Genomic DNA, 19,837 nt, shown 5'->3' on the forward strand with positions numbered 1-19,837 from the left:
TACTACTTAATAGGAAATACCAATCACCAGAACTGTTTATAGCCTATAGGCACAATGATACAAATGTAAATAAAATAGCCAACATATGTACATATTCCTGGCCACTGATGATGCGTTGCAGAAAATAAAGGCGAAACGCGTATGGCACTAAAATTGTGTTTTATTCAGTTGCTGTCAGACGGTCTATAAGTAAAAATTATTAATATACCGTAAAAGTTTCCAAATCGTTTGATTGGACGCAGAGGACATGTACCTTGACCGGCCTGTTCCGCGGATTTGACGTCTGCGGACTTATTTCTATGGGTAGGGTTCAAATGGTTCAAATGGCTCTGAGCACTATGGGACTCAACTGCTGAGGTCATTAGTCCCCTAGAACTTAGAACTACTTAAACCTAACTAACCTAAGGACATCACAAACATCCATGCCCGAGGCAGGATTCGAACCTGCGACCGTAGCGGTCTTGCGGTTCCAGACTGCAGCGCCTTTAACCGCACGGCCACTTCGGCCGGCTTATGGGTAGGGCTGAAACACGCTGTCTACAACGACATACCAACTACGCCCGATGATACGCAACGACGTATTACTGCAGTCGGCTCGGACAGCTCCGCTAAAATGTTAGCACCTGTGCAGTAGTCGTTCCATACCAGACTGGCAGCCCGTATTGGCGCTGCCGGTGGTCATTCTGAACACAGTCTGTGATGGTCAGTTGTCTCGTTGCAGGTCACAATCGACATGACCAGTGTAAGAACTTACGTTGTTCTTTAGTGTGTGCTACCACAGGTATTGTACAAGTATCGGTGTAGGAATTTTTCAAAATACGATATCTCGTGAACGACTTGCACTAGAGTCCTGCAAGAAACACCACTGACATTCTAAATTACCCTTCTTTTAGTCTGTTAATGTCAACAGTCATTGTTCCATTTAAAGAAGTGTATGTCTGCACAAAAGATACATGTCTAAGTAATATTACAATCTGCCTATTGGCTAACAATACGAGCCCCTGGGTACAAATCCATTCTGTGAAAACCGCACATACGCAGCACTTTCCATTTATTCAATATTTACGATTCAAGTTTTAGGTGATTCACCATGTATATAGAGTAATTTCACCTCCTAATATCTCTGTAGTACAGTAACCAAACTGAAAAGTCTGTGATCGAACTTTTACCAAGAGCTTGATGTGACGACCACATTTTTCACAAAGTATAATGCATACTGCCTATCGAAGGTACACAAAAAAGGACGTCTGCTGAGAAATGTAGTGAATAGGATTAATTCTCAGGGAAAGTGTAGTACCTTGTCAAAGAAACCAACACTTTTGTGAAATACTAAAAATGCATTTTAGAAATATGAACTTCGTTGCCAAATCTTTATTTACTAATACAGCAGTAGCTTGCTGTCATCGAAGACTTGGCTGAATAAACGGTAGAGGTGGCCTCTGTACCATATGGTAAGTAAGACATGGGCCGCCATGCTTACAGCAACATCCTCTAACACAAAAGTGAGAGCTTCACCCGTTTTAGGCCGAGCATTGACAGGAACTGTACCCTGACTGTGCCCTGGGTGTGTAGTTGTTCCTGTTTTCTTCACAACTATCCTATTTGGTGGTGGTTTATCGGAGAGATGGCATGTGAGGATCACAGGATGACACGTTCCAACAAATGGGAACACGCATTTAGATTTCTTGTGGTTTTCCTAACAGGGGATGGTTCTTACTATAAAGCCATTAACGAATACCTGCCAAATCCTTGTTAAAATACACCTGGAAGTTTGTGAATTCTTGTATGTATGAATTATGATGCTTCTGTTGTGTTTAAATTGTAATAACATAACATATTAAGTATCCTTGTAAAAGTGGTCCGTACATGAATAAATCTTCCACTACTACTTCTACTACCATTATTAGCGCTGTTATTTCCTGTAAGTGAATATCGCAGCTCATTTTTATAACGAGGATGTCATCAACGCATTTATTTTCAAGACACACACACATACACAAAAATGGTTCAAATGGCTCTGAGCACTATGGGACTCAACTGCTGTGGTCATAAGTCCCCTAGAACTTAGAACTACTTAAACCTAACTAACCTAAGGACAGCACACAACACCCAGCCATCACGAGGCAGAGAAAATCCCTGACCCCGCCGGGAATCGAACCCGGGAACCCATACACACAATATATATATGTCAGCCATTTGTATCATTATATGATGTGGTGAGTCCAAGTGCTGAGTTCGGATACTTCTGCAACTTTTTCTTCCATTAGCGACGATTTGGGCGATATTCGACCATATAATAACAGCGATCTCCTGAACGTCTTTTTCCCGTCCCCGTCAGTCTGGCGGTCTGCATCGTAGTCTGCATTGGTCTCTTGGACTTCGTCAGCACCGCCTTTGTCCGTCGGTCACAATTTCTTCTGACAACATGGCCGCCCATTAGCCACTTCATAGGTGGTGTTCTCTCCCGGTCGTCATGGCATCGCAGATTGATCTGATGTCTGCTGCCCTTTTTTTGTTTTCCTTGTAAATCTCAACATAGACATAGACCTTTCTGTTTCTCGCTGTGCTGTTCTAAGTTTCTGTCTTACATATTCATGAAGCGTCCACCTGTCAAAGCCGACTTCAACACATTGATCAAAAACTAATTTTTTTCAGTTTTACTAACAAGTTTGATTTGAGGATAGTTGAATTTCTTCACATTTTTGCCATCCTATCTTGATCCGTCAGCAGACTTCAGAGTTTATGCCCCATCCATATGTAAACGCTGACCGAGGCAGATGTATTCTTTGACAGTGGCCAGTAGTGCATTTTTTTGTTGTGCTCCATTTATTAGACACAAATTTTGTCCTGTAAATAGTTACGCCAGTCCCAGTGTCTGACATAGCGTGGCGACAACCGACAGCAGCGTCTTTAGTTCATCAAAATCATTTCTCCATAACGCAATGTCATCTTCAAATCTCACGTTGTTGAGTCTCTTTCGACTGACTCTGATTCCTTTTCCTTCTCAGTTTACTTCTGGTATTGCCGATTCCAGGACTGCAGAGAACAGCTTGGGAGGGATGAAATCGCTTTGTTTCATTCCTCTAGGAGTTGGAAACTCTTGACTTGTGGCACAGGACACCGCTACCGCTAACTCAGCTGAGGCTTACACGACAGCACGGTGGATAGCTCGATCAAAGCTTTTTCCAAATTCTACATAAGGTATACACAGAGATATGTGGTATTTCATTTCTGTGGTTATCACTTTCCGGAGTATAAATATACTGTCTAGTTTGATGAATAGTGTGGTCAGTGTGTTGAGCAACGTCAAGGGTGGGACTGATACGATTTAACAACATTTTTACAAACACTGTACGAACCGCAGTTTTGCCTCATGGTACGACGGTATTTTATAACGTGAATGCTTTCTTCATGTGGAACTGTATTATCATTGCTTTGTTCCATGAGACTAGAATCGATTCTCGGTCAGAAGAAAATATAAACGTCTTTGAAAAGTGCTCGTAAGTTTCTATATAAAGGGTGATTCAGCTGGCCCTATCATTGCAGTTTTATGCAGTCCGAAATGTTGTATAGAGCCTACAGAAAAATTAAACGCGACCCTCTTGTAGGAAGTTTCATGTACTTAATTTTTTTTTTTGCTGGGATGCATTATCGCTAGATGGCGTAGTTTTCCAGTTACTTAAGGAAAACATACATAAGTTACCTTCACACGCATCGCCACTCCCATACGCATCAGTCTACGGTTAATTTAGAAAGACCCGCTTCAGTTGTACTAATATTTATTCAACTACGATCGATTTTGAGATTTTAAAATCCCGTCTTCAGGTGTATGAAATTATTTTATTTGGTAATGCATAAAATACGGTCGGACGAGGCAGTGCGAGAGTTCCAATCACTGCACGTTGGCGGAAACTATCCGCCGCTGGGTAGCCGCATGGTAGGTGTCACCAGATTAGTGGAGCACATGGTGTTGTTGTTGTCTTCAGTCCTGAGACTGGTTTGATGCAGCTCTCCATGCTACTCTATCCTGTGCAAGCTTCTTCATCTCCCAGTACCTGCTGCAACCTACATCCTTCTGAATCTGCTTAGTGTATTCATCTCTTGGTCTCCCTCTATGATTTTTACCCTCCACGCTGCCCTCCAGTACGAAATTGGTGATCCCTTGATGCCTCAGAACATGTCCTACCAACAGATCCCTTCTTCCTGTCAGGTTGTGCCACAAACTGCTCTTCTCCCCAACTATTCAATACCTCCTCATTAGTTATGTGATCTACCCATCTAATCTTCAGCATTCTTCTGTAGCACCACATTTCGAAAGCTTCTATTATCTTCTTGTCCAAGCTATTTATCGTCCATGTTTCACTTCCATACATGGCTACACTCCATACAGATACATTCAGAACGACTTCCTGACATTTAAATCTATACTCGATGTTAACAAATTTCTCTTCTTCAGAAACGCTTTCCTTGCCATTGTCAATCTACATTTTACATCCTCTCTACTTCGACCATCATCAGCTATTTTGCTCCCCAAATAGCAAAACTCCTTTACTACTTGAAGTGTCTCATTTCCTAATCTAATCCCCTCAGCATCACCCGACTTAATTCGACTACATTCCATTATCCTCGTTTTGCTTTTGCTGATGTTCATCTTATACCCTCCTTTCAAGACACTGTCCATTTCGTTCAACTGCTCTTCCAAGTCCTTTGCTGTCTCTGACAGAATTACAATGTCATCGGCGAACCTCAACGTTTTTATTTCTTCTCTATGGAATTCAATACCTACTCCGAATTTTTCTTTTGCTTCCTTTACTGCTTGCTCAATATACAGGTTGAATAACATCGGGGAGAGGCTACAACCCTGTCTCACTCCCTTCCCAACCACTGCTTCCCTTTCATGCCCCTCGACTCTTATAACTGACATCTGGTTTCTGTACAAATTGTAAATAGCCTTTCGCTCCCATTATTTTATCCCTGCCACCTTTAGAATTTGAAAGAGAGTATTCCACCCAACATTGTGAAAAGCTTTCTCTAAGTCTACAAATGCTAGATATGAAGGTTTGCCTTTCCTTAATCTATTTTCTAAGATACGTCGTAGGGTCAGTAAAACCTCACGTGTTCCAACATATCTGCGGAATCCAAACCGATCTTCCCCGAGGTCGGCTTCTACCAGTTTTTCCATTCGTCTGTAAGGAATTCGCGTTAGTATTTTGCAGCTGTGACTTATTAAACTGATAGTTCAGTAATTTTCACATCTGTCAACACCAGCATTCTTTGGCATTGGAATTACTATATTCTTCTTGAAGTCTGAGGGTATTTCGCCTGTCTCATACATCTTGCTCACCAGATGGTAGAGTTTTGTCAGGACTGGCTCTCCCAAGGCCGTCAGTAGATTTAATGGAATGTTGTCTACTCCCAGGGCTTTGTTTCGACTCAGGTCTTTCAGTGCTCTGCCAAACTCTTCACGCAGTATCATACCTCCCCTTTCATCTTCATCTACATCGTCTTCCGTTTCTATAATATTGTCCTCAAGTACATCGCCCTTGAATACACCCTCTGTATACTCCTTCCACCTTTCTGCTTTCCCTTCTTTGCGTAGAACTGGGTTTCCATCTGAGCTCTTGATATTCATACAAGTGGCTCTCTTTTCTCCAAAGGTCTCTTTAATTTTCCTGTAGGCAGTATCTATCTTACCCCTAGTGAGATAGGCCTCTACATCCTTACATTTGTCCTCTAGCCATCGCTGCTTAGCCCTTTTGCACTTCCTGTCGATCTCATTTTTGAGACGTTTGTATTCCTTTTTGCCTGCTTCATTTACTGCGTTTTTATATTTTCTCCTTTCATCAACTAAATTCAATATTTCTTCTGCTACCCAAGGGTTTCTACTAGCCCTCGTCTTTTTACCTACTTGATCCTCTGCTGCCTTCACTACTTCATCCCTCGGAGTTACCCATCCTTCTTCTACTGTATTTATTTCCCCCATTCCTGTCAATTGTTCCCTTATGCTCTCCCTGAAACACTGTACAACCTCCGGTTTAGTCAGTTTATCCAGGTTCCATCTCCTTAAATTTCCACCTTTTTTCAGTTTCTTCAGTTTTAATCTACAGTTCATAACCAATAGATTGTGGTCAGAGTCTACATCTGACCCTGGAAATGTCTTACAATTTTAAACCTGGTTCCTAAATCTCTGTCTTACCATTATATAATCTATCTGATACCTTCTAGTATCTCCAGGATCCTTCCATGTATACAACCTTCTTTTATGATTCTTGAACCAAGTGTTAGCTATGATTAAGTTATGCTCTGTGAAAAATTCCACCAGACGGCTTTCTCTTTCATTTCTCTCCCCCAATCCATATTCAGTCACTATATTTCCTTCTCTCCCTTATACTACTCTCGAATTCCAGTCACCCATGACTATTAAATTTTCGTCTCCCTTCACTACCTGAATAATTTCTTTTATCTCATCATACATTTCATCAATTTCTTCATCATCTGTAGAGCTAGTTGGCATATAAACTTGTACTACTGTAGTAGGCATGGGCTTCGTTTCTATCTTGGCCACAATAATGCGTCCACTATGCTGTTGGTAGTAGCTAACCCGCACTCCTATTTTTTTATTCATTATTAAACCTACTTCTGCATTACACCTATTTGATTTTGTATTTATAACCCTGTATTTACCTGACCAAAAGTCTTGTTCCTCCTGCCACCGAACTTCACTAATTCCCACTATATCTAACTTCAACCTATCCATTTCCCTTTTTAAATTTTCTAACCTATCTGCCCGATTAAGGGATCTGACATTCCACGCTCCGATCCGTAGAACGCCAGTTTTCTTTCTCCTGATAACAACGTCCTCTTGAGTAGTCCCCGCCCGGAGATCCGAATGGGAGACTATTTTACCTCCGGAATATTTTACCCAAGAGGACGCCATCATCATTTAACCATACAGTAAAGCTGCATGTCCTTGGGAAAAATTACGGCCGTAGTTTCCCCTTGCTTTTAGCCGTTCGCAGTACCAGCACAGCAAGGCCGTTTTGGTCAGTGTTACAAGGCCAGATCAGTCAATCATCCAGACTGGTGCCGCTGCACCTACTGAAAAGGCTGCTGCCCCTCTTCAGGAACCACACGTTTGTCTGGCCTCTCAACAGATACCCCTCCTTTGTGGTTGCACCTACGGTACGGCTATCTGTATCGCTGTGGCACACAAGGCTCTCCACCAACGGCAAGGTCCATGGTTCATGGAGGTAGCGCATAAATACAGTAAAATCTTTGTGTAAATTTTAACGAACAATTTTCTGAATTTCAACGGCACAAAAGGACAATTACACCGAATCCTTCAGGCCTTCTGACTACCAAACCACTGTCAGGTTTGGCTCGAATTGTCAACGTACTTAGTATTAGCGTGACGTTTACAAAAGTCTTTCTCCTTTCATTAACCTCGCAGCCACGTTTAAATTAATATCGTAACGAACGGCATAACAGCCGAATCAGTAGAGCCAAAAAAGGTCGAAAATCGGGAATTTTTGTGCAGTGGTAAGGGCGAGTATCACGAACAGCATACTAGAAATCGTGACAGGTGAGGGATGAGTGTGGGAGCCGGAGGTGCATTTCAAGGTTACTTTCACGAGTTTTTCTGGTATAGCGCGAAAATTGTGGCCTCCTTCGGAGAAGTATCCCCAAAAAACTTTAAATACATCAAATTTGCTACAAAAAGTTCCTGTTTATTTCTCTCTGTAGGCCTCATAGTTCGCTCACAGCGAGCGAGAGATTATGAAAATCTCACTGGTGGTTTATGAAGGCCACACATAACACTGCGGGCTGCATAAAGCGGCGTCAGTAGGGGCAGCTGAATTATCCTGTATACGAGGGTTGTCCAGAAAGTAAGTTCCAATCGGTTGCGAAATGCAAACCACAGTGAAAACTAGAAACGTTTTATTTGTAACGGTTATGTAGACTTTCCACCTATTTCTCTACATAGTCGTCGCTCCAACTTGTCGTAGTGTTGTATAAATTTTCCAATATCCTCGTCATAGATAGCAGCCGCCTGTGCTTTCGGTCAGTTATCTGCACTGGTCTGCAGCTCGCTGCCTGTGGAAAAATTTTGTCTTCAAAGCCAGCGGTTCTTGTGAGCAGAGATGAGACTCAGGGGGAGCCAATTACGGACTGTATTGTCGGTGACCAAACACTTCTCATTGCTCCTGCAGTGTGCGGCCGAGAATTGGCTTGAAGAAGGAACTGCTCGACAATTGTGTTATGTGGGCTGCATGACACAGGTGAAATCTCTAACCAGGCCCTCATGCTTGGCGGGAGACGCTATTCCCTACGCGTCTTTACGTGCTCATTGTTCATTCAAAACTGAAAAGAGCGACGCGACACGATCTACGGGCATACTAGAGACACTGCCCAACACATCTGTGCAAAGCTTTACCGGATTTCCGCAGTGGTTTCCATTTCGCGACCGATCGGAACTTACTTTCTGGACAACCCTCATACATTACGTGCAGAGTGGAGGCTAGCTTGTTCTAAGGGCGGACGGCAGCAACAGAGAAGGGGTTTACAAATGTTTGTCTTTTATGGATAGGTACAGCTAGGGTACTAGATAAATGAGTCGTTTTTCGGTTATGATGAGATGACAGATACTTAATCTGTAATGAGATGTACTAGGATGTATGCGGACTAAGGAGCCAAGGAAATAGGCAGAGGGTATGATAGCCATATAATTTGTATGAGAACAAAAAATCTAGATGGTCGAATTATTTAAACTGAACGCGGGGGGGGGAAGAAGAAGAAAGGGAAGGAATTATTGTCAGCCGCATAGGGGGCTTTATGTGGAACCGGCGGCGGGGAGTGAAAATGGGAGGCAGACCGGGGCTCGAACTCGGGATTCCTGCTTACCAGGCAGCTGCGGTAACCACTTTGCCATCCGGTCACAGTGTTCATCGCAGTTGCGCAGAGTATCTCGCCACGCCTCCCGGAGGACCCACATTCCCACCTAGCGCCACCTATCCACAGTCCCCGTCCATGTGCTGCTCTATGCTCTCTGCTTTGAGACCTCCTCAGGATGTCTAACGTAATTGTGTATCCGCATTAAGGTGATGGATTCATGGCCCATCGACGCAAATTAATTATATTGAATGCGTGGTTTATGTTGTTTCGAACATCTCCGGAAGAACAGACAGCACACTTTCATCTAACTGTGATGACTGGGTGTTGTGTGAAGTCCTTAGGTTAGTTAGGTTTAAGTAGTTCTAAGTTCTAGGGGACTGATGACCACTGACGTTAAGTCCCATAGTGCTCAGAGCCATCATCTAACTGTGCGTATGAACAGTGACACGGTCAAATAGACAGATGTAGCACTTGTAATGCACGCAAGCATTAACAGTGACATGGTGAAATAGACAGTTGCTGCACATGTAATGCACACAAGAATCAACAGCGACATGGTCAACTGAAAAGATGTCGCACGTGTAATGCACACAAGCATTCATGGTTGGTTCTAACCGTATGGTGTTCTCACAGTTCGTGCCATACTGAATTACATCGCAATGTCCGAGCAGATTTATCATTTCCATTTTGTTCACAGTACTTTCACTCAGTTTATTCAGAGCGGATTCGGTTCTCCTATACCGTTTCTCACTGACGCCTGACTCTTCCTCTTATATCCCTCGCGACACCTTCCAACCTGGTTCCCTAAGCTCCTTCAGGATCTTTCGATTTTCAGACAAATTATTTTCATTCCTACCGATTTTTTATGCGGATTATGTTTTGCGTCATAGAAATCAGTAACGAACATCGTCATTAAGTAAAGTAGCATACGAGATTTCTATGATTTACATCTATATTTGCATATGTTCTCCGCAACCAACCTTACAGCTCCACTTGCGAGTAATGGATGGGAAGAAGGACTTAAATTCTGCACGAGCTTGAATTTCTCTGGATTCTTCCCTCATTGTCACATCTCGTGATGTATGTTTGAAGAATTATTATGTTCCTGTACTCTTCTTGGAGGACCGCTCTCGAAATTTCAACACTTAACATTTCCCTGATACTCAACTCCATTTTATTTTATTTTATTTTATTTTATTTATTTATTTATTTTTTTTTGCGTCTGCCACTGGAATTCGATGAGCGTCTGTCGCTTATAAAACGAACCCGTGACGAAACGCACAGTTCGTTTTTGGACGCTTCCCATCTCCTCTCTACCTGGTAAGTGTCTCTGTCTGATGAACAGTCCTCAAGAATCGATCGAACGGGTGTTTTTAAGCACTATTTTCATGGGCTACATAAATTTCCTTACAATTCTTCCAATGAATCTCACACTGGGATGGCATTAGTTTTTCCCACATCTAGGTTAATGTGATGATCCACTTTACGCAGCTCCACTCGTAAAGGCTTAAATGATTTTTTCTAGTACAGTTTCTGTAGGTGGCACCAAAAATTGTCGCAGATTCTACAAAATAATTATTTAGAAAAGTAATAAACATTGTTCGTTTACTCCGACGGATAATAATAAAAGATTTAGAAGTTGTAACTCACTGGATAGAAGCTGTAGCTTAGAAAACAAATGCGTCACACAACTGAAAATGCCAAGTCTCGCTGAGGTCATCTTGAAGCAAAATTCAACTAAGAGTTTACGTTCTTTCGTCTTGGCACGGAGTTAAAATCTAACGAAATGTTTAAGTCCTTCCGTCTATGCACGGAATTAAACTTCGCTTGGAACAGTCTACAATCAATATACTACAAAAACACTTTAAGAAAAGCTTTGCAACATCCACAAACACGGACAGGTTCACCGGGACGTCGCAGAGACCCACGGCGTTGTCCATAGCGTCATAGACTGGTCGGCGGTGGAGTCGGCTCGGAGCTGGATGTCCTAACTGGAGTTTTTTCTCGGAGTAAACTGGCGATGGACAGCCTTACGCCGACCCAAATACTGCTAGGGCCGCCTTGTGAAACACCGTGAAGTGACGAGAAATGGTTGCTTGGCAACCTGGCAACCCTCGATGCTGTGATGTGTTGCCGACTTGCAGGCGTTACATCGCAGCATGTCAATTTCCAGAGAGTTACCGTCAACAGCGGAATCGAAAAGCAATGGATCTTTCCGCAGTACGTTACATAGGTTGAAGATCAACTGGCAGTCGTTGAACCAAGCTTCGAATCTGTACAAATTTTCCTGTACGTGACGTTACTATTCTGATATTGTGACATCATATACAGGGTGAGTCACCTAACATTACCGCTGAGTATATTTCGTAAACCACATCAAATACTGACGAATCGATTCCACAGACCGATAGTGAGGAGAGGGGCTAGTGTAACTGGTTAATACAAACCATAAAAAAATGCACGGAAGTATGTTTTTTAACACAAACCTACGTTTTTTTAATGGAACCCCTTTAGTTTTGCTAGCACATCTGAACATATAAACAAATACGTAATCAGTGCCGTTTGTCGCATTGTAAAATGTTAATTACATCCGGAGATATTGTAACCTAAAGTTGACGCTTGAGTACCACTCCTCCGCTGTTCGATCGTGTGTATCGGAGAGCACCGAATTACGTAGGGATCCAAAGGGAACGGTGATGGACCTTAGGTACAGAAGAGACTGGAACAGCACATTACATCCACATGCTAACACCTTTTTATTGGTCTTTTTCACTGACGCACATGTACATTACCATGAGGGGTGAGGTACACGTACACACGTGGTTTCCGTTTTCAATTACGGAGTGGAATAGAGTGTGTCCCGACATGTCAGGCCAATAGCTGTTCAATGTGGTGGCCATCATTTGCTGCACACAATTGCAATCTCTGGCGTAATGAATGTCGTACACGCCGCAGTACATCTGGTGTAATGTCGCCGCAGGTTGCCACAATACGTTGTTTCATATCCTCTGGGGATGTGGGAACATCACGGTACACATTCTCCTTTAACGTACCCCACAGAAAGAAGTCCAGAGGTGTGAGATCAGGAGAACGGGCTGGCCGATTTATGCGTCCTCCACGTCCTATGAAACGCCCGTCGAACATCCTGTCAAGGGTCAGCCTAGTGTTAATTGCGGAATGTGCGGGTGCACCATCATGCTGATACCACATACGTCGACGCGTTTCCAGTGGGACATTTTCGAGCAACGTTGGCAGATCATTCTGTAGAAACGCGATGTATGTTGCAGCAGTTTGGGCCCCTGCAATGAAGTGAGGACCAATGAGGTGGTCGCCAATGATTCCGCACCATACATTTACAGTCCACGGTCGCTGTCGCTCTACCTGTCTGCGCCAGCGAGGATTGTCCATGGACCAGTAATGCATGTTCCGTAGATTCACTGCCCCGTGGTTTGTGAAACCCGCTTCATCGGTAAACAGGTAGAACTGCAACGCATTCTCTGTTAATGCCCATTGGCAGAATTGCACTCGATGATTAAAGTCATCACCATGTAATTGCTGATGTAGCGACACATGAAACGGGTGAAAGCGGTGACGATGCAGTATGCGCATGACATTACTTTGACTCAGTCCACCGGCTCTCGCAATGTCCCGTGTACTCATGTGTGGGTTCATGGCAACAGCAGCTAACACACCAACTGCACCCGCTTCTCCTGTGACGGGCCTGTTACGGACCCGTTTGCGTACTGCGACCATACCTGTTGCATACAGTTGGCGGTAAATGTGTTGCAATGTGCGGCACGTTGGATGCTCTCTGTCCGGGTACCGTTCTGCATACACCCTGCAGGCTTCAGCTGCATTTCGTCGACACTCGCCATAGATGAGTATCATCTCCGCCTTTTCAGAGTTCGAATACACTATGGTCGCAGTTCCTACAACACTACACTATCACAGACGTCTGGTAACACGGTGTACTACAGTTGGACTGCGTGCGGAGACGAATGCAGAGTAACAATAGCAGCAAGCGCTACATGCGGACACTGCAACAGCTAGACGAAACCACAACAGTGCACTACAGCCACACTCGTAAACACGGTCGTCATCGTAAACATGTCGCTGCAGATGCTGCTCGCCGACCGTGGCCCGTGTTTGTTACAACACGCAACTGAACGTCGGAGGTTTCAAGCGTCAACTTTAGGTTACAATATCTCCGGATGCAATTAACATTTTACAATGCAACAAAACGGCACTGATTACGTATTTGTTTATATGTTCAGATGTGCTAACAAAACTAACGTGGTTCCATTTTAAAAAACGTAGGTTTGTGTTAAAAAACATACTTCCGTGCATTTTTGTATGGTTTGTATTAAACAATTACACTAGCCCCTCTCCTCACGTTCGGTCTGTGGAATCGGTTCGTCAGTATTTGATGTGGTTTACGAAATATATCCAGCGGTAACGTTAGGTGACTCACCCTGTATACTGGGTGGCCGTAATTAGTTCCAGTTTCAAAACGCTGTAGAAAGAGAACCACTGCTCAGAATAATGTCAATTTGGACAGCATATTATTTATGCAGGGGGGAAAACTTTATCGAAAATTTGACCAATAGATGCCGCTATAAACGTATTAACGTAAATGGGATGGGCTACGAATGACAGATGAATCGCAGTACGATGGCTATGGCTTGAGTAGCACATTCCGCCGATGCGTGAATGCATAAGTTCGCCAGGCAACAGGTGTGGCGCTGTTAGGTAAGTCCATCCACCATGGGAAGGTCGTACCATATCGTATAGTAAAAAATCTGTGTTTAATTGTCTTGGGGCCAAAAATTGCATAAAAAGCAGGATGGACATCCGTTTTTAGTTGTCCTGGGGCGAATAACCGGATAAAAAGCAAGATGACATCGATTTTTAATTGTGTTAGGGACAGGAAGCGCATGAAAATGACATCGGTTTGTAACTGTAGTGAAACTGGCGCAAGACATGTTAAATATGTTGCCCACCATTTTCTGCTACAAGTCGAAATCGAGAAATAGCATGTTCTACAACAGATCGGGGTGTCTAGGGGGTTACACTCAGTCTGTATTGCGCAATGCGCGCGCTTCGATGAAGCTAAGTTGGTAATTGGAGGACTCCACACGACTTCTTTCGGATACCCTCGCAGCCAGAAGTCTCGCTGATATAGATCACTTAATCTCGACGACCATTCTGTGGGGAGCTGACGACTGATAATTCTAGTGATTCCGAAATACCTCTACAACAGCTGCTCCACTGGCTACGCAGCATGCAGAGGAGCATCATCTTGCATAATAATGTATCCTTCTTATACATCCAGTGGTCTAAAGACTCTCATAGCGTTAACCAGTGACGATACGGGTACAGCAACCGCAAGACTCATTTCCCCGACGAAAAAACGGCCCTACGATAAACGATGCCGTCGACCCGTACTACACACTTAGCAGAGCGAAGTGTTACCGGTTGACATGCGTGCGGATTTTCCGTTGCCCATATTCTACATTTCTCCGTATCGACATGGCCTTGGAGATGGAAATGGGCTTCGCCTATCCACAGAGTGTTCCATGGCCATGAACTGTCTACTTCTATGCGAGCAAGAAATTCTAGAGCGAACGTTAGTCTTGCTGCCAGGTCACCAGGAAGCAACTACTAAACAGGGATGATTTCGTATGGGTAGCAATGCAGGAGGCTTCGTAGGATTGTATGCGCTTTGCTGACAGGCATGTCCAACGATCGGGCAATTACCCGTGCACTGAACGTTTGCAAACAATCGCTCGACCCCCCCTGTAGTGCTGTGGCCACAGGTTCGACACAGACGACGGATCGACTACTTTCCTCCCTCCGTCACATTGCACTTCCAAAGAACCTGTCTTTTCGAATTTTCTCCAGACCCTTAGGAGACATTGGACCAATGACTTTTCTCATACCTTTCGCTGTCCGTAACTTCTGCCGGGCTACTACCTCACGGTCACCATTCTTGTAAAAGAGCTTTACCAGCAGCACACTGTCCTTCAGGGGACGGTCACCTTGGGCGTCTCGGACGCAATATGAGTAACAGCCGCGTACCGCACGGCTGTTGGTGTTCGTATTCCGATGCTTACAGCGCCAGCTATTGGTAAAATTTCGGTTTATTCTATTTTCTCTCTCTCTCTGTCTCTCTTTTATGATTTTTCCCCTGCGTCAGTAACATGCTGTTCAAATTTGATGTCATTGTGGGTAGTGGTTCTCGGTTCTCTTTCTACAGCGTTTTGAAAAGGAACTTTTATTATGGACACCCTGTACAAAAGAATCATCTGCAAAACATTCTCATGTACCTTTCGCCGTTATCCACTAGATATCTTTTAATATCGCGAAAATTTAAGATTTTCCCGCCGGCCGGAGTGGCCGTGCGGTTCTAGGCGCTTCAGTCTGGAACCGCGTGACCGCTACGGTCGCAGGTTCGAATCCTGCCTCGGGCATGGATGTGCGTAATGTCCTTAGGTTAGTAAGGTTTAAGTGGTTCTAAGTTCTAGGGGACTGATGACCACAGATGTAAAGTCCCATAGTGCTCAGAGCCATTTGAACCATTTAAGATTTTCCCGAAGTTATTCCACACCTCGTGATTTCATTCTTTTAACCATAACGTGTGCGTTATATCCACTAGGCAGTCCTGAACTCAGTTACAGAGCTGGTCCTATACTCGGTACGCTCGTAATTTGTTTTCTACAATGTAGAACAATGTCGAATGCTTCCGTAAATGGAAGAACATGACGTCAACCTGGGCGACGTGGATTACAATTCTCTACATTATTATGAACTAACAGTATTAGCCGAGTTTGACAAGAATGCATTTGCTATAGAGCAGATTTTTCTTCTATAAATATTTGCTGAAAGTACGCTGCTTTAAATCGCATCATGATTCTCGTATCCAATCAGCCACAACTACAGTAGATGTGTCAGACGAATGTGCCCAGCTTCACCTTGTTATTGTTGAGGTCTCCAGTCCTGAGACTGGTTTGATGCAACTCTCCATGTTACTCTATCCTGTGCAAGCTTCTTCATCTCCCAGTACCTAGTGCAACCTACATCCTTCTGAGTCTGTTTAGTGTATTCGTCTCTTGGTCTCCCTCTACGATTTTTACCCTCCGCTCTGCCCTCCAGTACTAAATTGGTGATCCCTTGATGCCTCAGAATATGTCCTACCAACCGATCCCTTCTTCTAGTCAAGTAGTGCCACAAACTCCTCTTCTACCCAATTCTATTCAATACCTCCTCATTAGTTATGTGATCTAACCATCTAACCTTCAGCATTCTTCTGTAGCACCACATTTCGAAAGCTTCTATTCTCTTTTTGTCTAAACTATTTATCGTCCATGTTTCACTTCCATACATGGCTACACTCCATACAAATACTTTCAGAAACGACTTCCTGAAACTTAAATCTATACTCGATGTTAACAAATTTCTCTTCTTCAGAAACGCTTTCCTTGCCACTGCCAGTCTACATTTTATATCCTCTCTACTTCAACCAACATCAGTTATTTTGCTCCCCAAATAACAAAACTCCTTTATTACTTTAAGTGTCTAATTTCCTAGTCTAATTCCCTCAGCATCACCCGACTTAATTCGACTACATTTCATTATCTTCGCTTTGCTTTTGTTGATGTTCATCTTATATCCTCCTTTCAAGACACTGTCCATTCCGTTCAGCTGCTCTTCCAGGTCCTTTGCTGTCTCTAGCTTCACCTTAAGCTTCACCTTAATATTCCATATTTGCAACAGGCAAATGTTGAGATATGGAGTGTGTTGTTCTGTTGGCAGGCGGGAAAATCTCTACAGAAATAAGACGACCAGCGCAGGAACGGATAGCTGGAGGAGCAGAGAGACCAATCGAAAAGCTGATGTCTTCTTTTCGCACGAAGTTTGGAACGTAATCGAGCAGAAAAGTCCCACGAATTGTACCAGTTTGTCTAGGTTAGAGTGTCAAAACTGGAGAAAGTTTGTTAAAGGAAGAGGAAGAGAGGACTTGAGCAAGCGGCGTGTTTACAGCACTTTGGCTCCAGTCTACACGGAGGTAAGACACGTTCATGGGTTTCCTAGTTTTCTTGCACCAGGACACATGCAGTGCATAGCGCAGAAGTAGTTTAAAGTGATAGGAGTACATTCATCTCGTTACAGCCCAGTTCAAATTAATTGTTAGTCCGCAGCTTTCATTCTTTTGAGAAATAAACTATCTATAGTGTGAAGAAGTAAATACCACTTGTGCGACATCGGTTGTGACAGTAACTTCAACCTTCAGGCGGCGTACTGGAAAACTAATAAGTGGTGTAAGATATTCGTTGCAAAACAGAAATTGTAAGGTGTCTATAATTTCGCACCTTACAAGCACTCATCTACATACTTTGCTGTGATTTACGACCAGAATTAGGTATCACTTGATAGGTTGTACATCGTACATACGAATATTTAAAGAAGACTGACATCGTCACGTACGTCTTGTAAATAGTTGTTAATGCTTACTGCATGAAAGGTGATGGAGTGCCTTTATCATGCAAACTGCATAATGAATGATTGCCTATACTAGTATAGGTTGGAACACCAGTGGAAATGAAACAGCAGGCGTTACTCAATCCCTGGGTGGAAAAGCCCGCACAGGTGTGTTGGTCCTGCTAAACAAAATGGTTCAAATGGCTCTGAGCACTATGGGACTCAACTGCTGAGGTCGCTAGTCCTCTAGAACTTAGAACTAGTTAAACCTAACTAACCTAAGGACATCACAAACATCCATGCCCGAGGCAGGATTCGAACCTGCGACCGTAGCGGTCTTGCGGTTCCAGACTGCAGCGCCTTTAACCGCACGGCCACTTCGGCCGGCTCCTGCTTAACAGAGGAAGTAGACAAGATGGACGGTCGGGACACCTGAGCGCTGAAGTACAATACAGCAGCATCCGGCCGGTCTTGTAGCGGGGCTGGTAGGATAACCGGATAATAGTTCGGAAACTCTGAAAATCTTGGACGCAGCAGAGAGGAACGAAGAAGCGTTACCTCGGAAATCCCGCAGGCTGGGTTATTTCCGAGGATTTTTACTTGAAGAAGCGTACCATTGTATGAAATCCTAATTAACAGGTACACGTATTTCCTCGCAAACTTCCTGCGCTGGACGAATTAAGTCTAAAATATGGTTGGTTAGCGTTCAGAAGAATCTGTAGAGAGGTATAAAATATTCCGTGGTTTCGAGAATATGATTCGCCTTCTGTAGTCACGAGGGGGGGGAGCCGAGCTTTCCTGGGAAGCCACCAGTGGAAAAAAGGTAGTCTTTCGTTTTGAGTGCCCGTGTTTGACTCTCGCTCAGTATCAGCTTTTGTTGGTACTACCGGCCTTGCTGTCTTTGCTCTCAGGAGATTTTATAGTTTGAACGGTTAGGCACTGTACTGTTGCGAACTTACACGATTCTGGACTTCGCCTCCGTGAAGGGAGTCATTGTTGAGTACGCAGCGTTCAGTGATTGAGAGCACTTCTTCTGCCTATACTCATGTTGAGACGTTACCTGAAGTCCGTCGTTGTGGCTGGCTGTTCGCGTTTCTCGTCTGTAGAACACAGAGAGGAGAAGACAGTATTAAATTATACTAGTCAGAGGACCGCCGTCTGCCGTCCTAGTGTTTGAATAAGTTTTTATTTTGTGGCTGGAATTCTTCCATCGTTGCTGACGTGTATGAGAACCATCACTCCGACGCACCAGATGCAGAACATACGGTGATATTGCTGATTGCTTCGGATTATTAGGGCTATAAAGCTAAACAGCTGTGATCACGTAACTTTTATATCCACTGAGGTTGCACACCACTGTAGATCATCTCTGAAAGTAGTCTCTTCTAGTGTTTGGTACGTAGATGATGTTAGTCATCTCGCGTTATTTATATTAGATCGCGTAGCCATAAAAAGGGGCAGATTTGGGAAACTGATCAACCACATTAGTTAGGAAATCCGTTTGTATCTCTTTATGTCCATTGGACATTGATATATAAACATTTGTAATATGTAAAGGGGTTTTAATCCACAATAGACGTATAAGCAGAAGCAGCATTTACCATTTCTAGTTATTAGTGCCCTTAATTATTCACTTATGTTGAAGTTGTAATTTATATGTTAAAGAGCAAGAAGGAGGAGATAATGTCACCATTGAGAGATCCTAAGGGCTGCTTCAGGGCATAGTTAGACAGGGCCAAATATTCATTTTCGCCTTCAGTGTTTTCCGTTGAGCATATTCATTTTACACCCGCCTGGAGTAGCATATCGGAAAATTAAAAACTAACTCCTGTCCCAGCCCTTTAAGAAAGATAAAAAAATCATGCAGTCTGATTACAGATTCAGCACTCTTTGACAATGTACCCTACTCTGGTGTACTCATTGCCTTTTTTTAAATTTTCATTTCTAATTCTTTCGATTTTCGATTTTGGTTTAGCTTTTTAATAAAAATTCGTAGAGAAGAAAGACATTATTGTTATTATTCCTGAAGTGCTGAGGAACCGAAATCTCACAACGGCTTTCGGTTGCGGCTATTTTTAGAGAAGTTATTCATTTAGTCGAAGTCGTGGCAACCGTTAGAAATTCTTCATGTTTTAAACAGTGCTTTCTTGAAACTTCCTTTCGCAGGCAAGTGCTCTACCAACTGAGCTACCCAAGCATGACTCACGCCCCGTCCCCACAGCTTTACCTCCGCCAGTACCTCGTCCACTACCTTCCAAACTTTACAGAAGCTCCCCTTTCAGGAGTGCTAGTTCTGCAAGGTTCGCAGGAGAGCTTCTGTAAAGTTTGGAACGTAGGAGACGAGGTACTGGCGGAGGTAAAGCTGTGGGGACGGGGCGTGAGTCATGCTTGGGTAGCTCAGTTGGTAGAGCACTTGCCTGCGAAAGGCAAAGGTCCCGAGTTCGAGTCTCGGTCCGGCACACAGTTT

This window comes from Schistocerca serialis, chromosome 1, assembly GCF_023864345.2.
Source record: "Schistocerca serialis cubense isolate TAMUIC-IGC-003099 chromosome 1, iqSchSeri2.2, whole genome shotgun sequence".
Lineage (NCBI taxonomy): Eukaryota > Metazoa > Arthropoda > Insecta > Orthoptera > Acrididae > Schistocerca > Schistocerca serialis.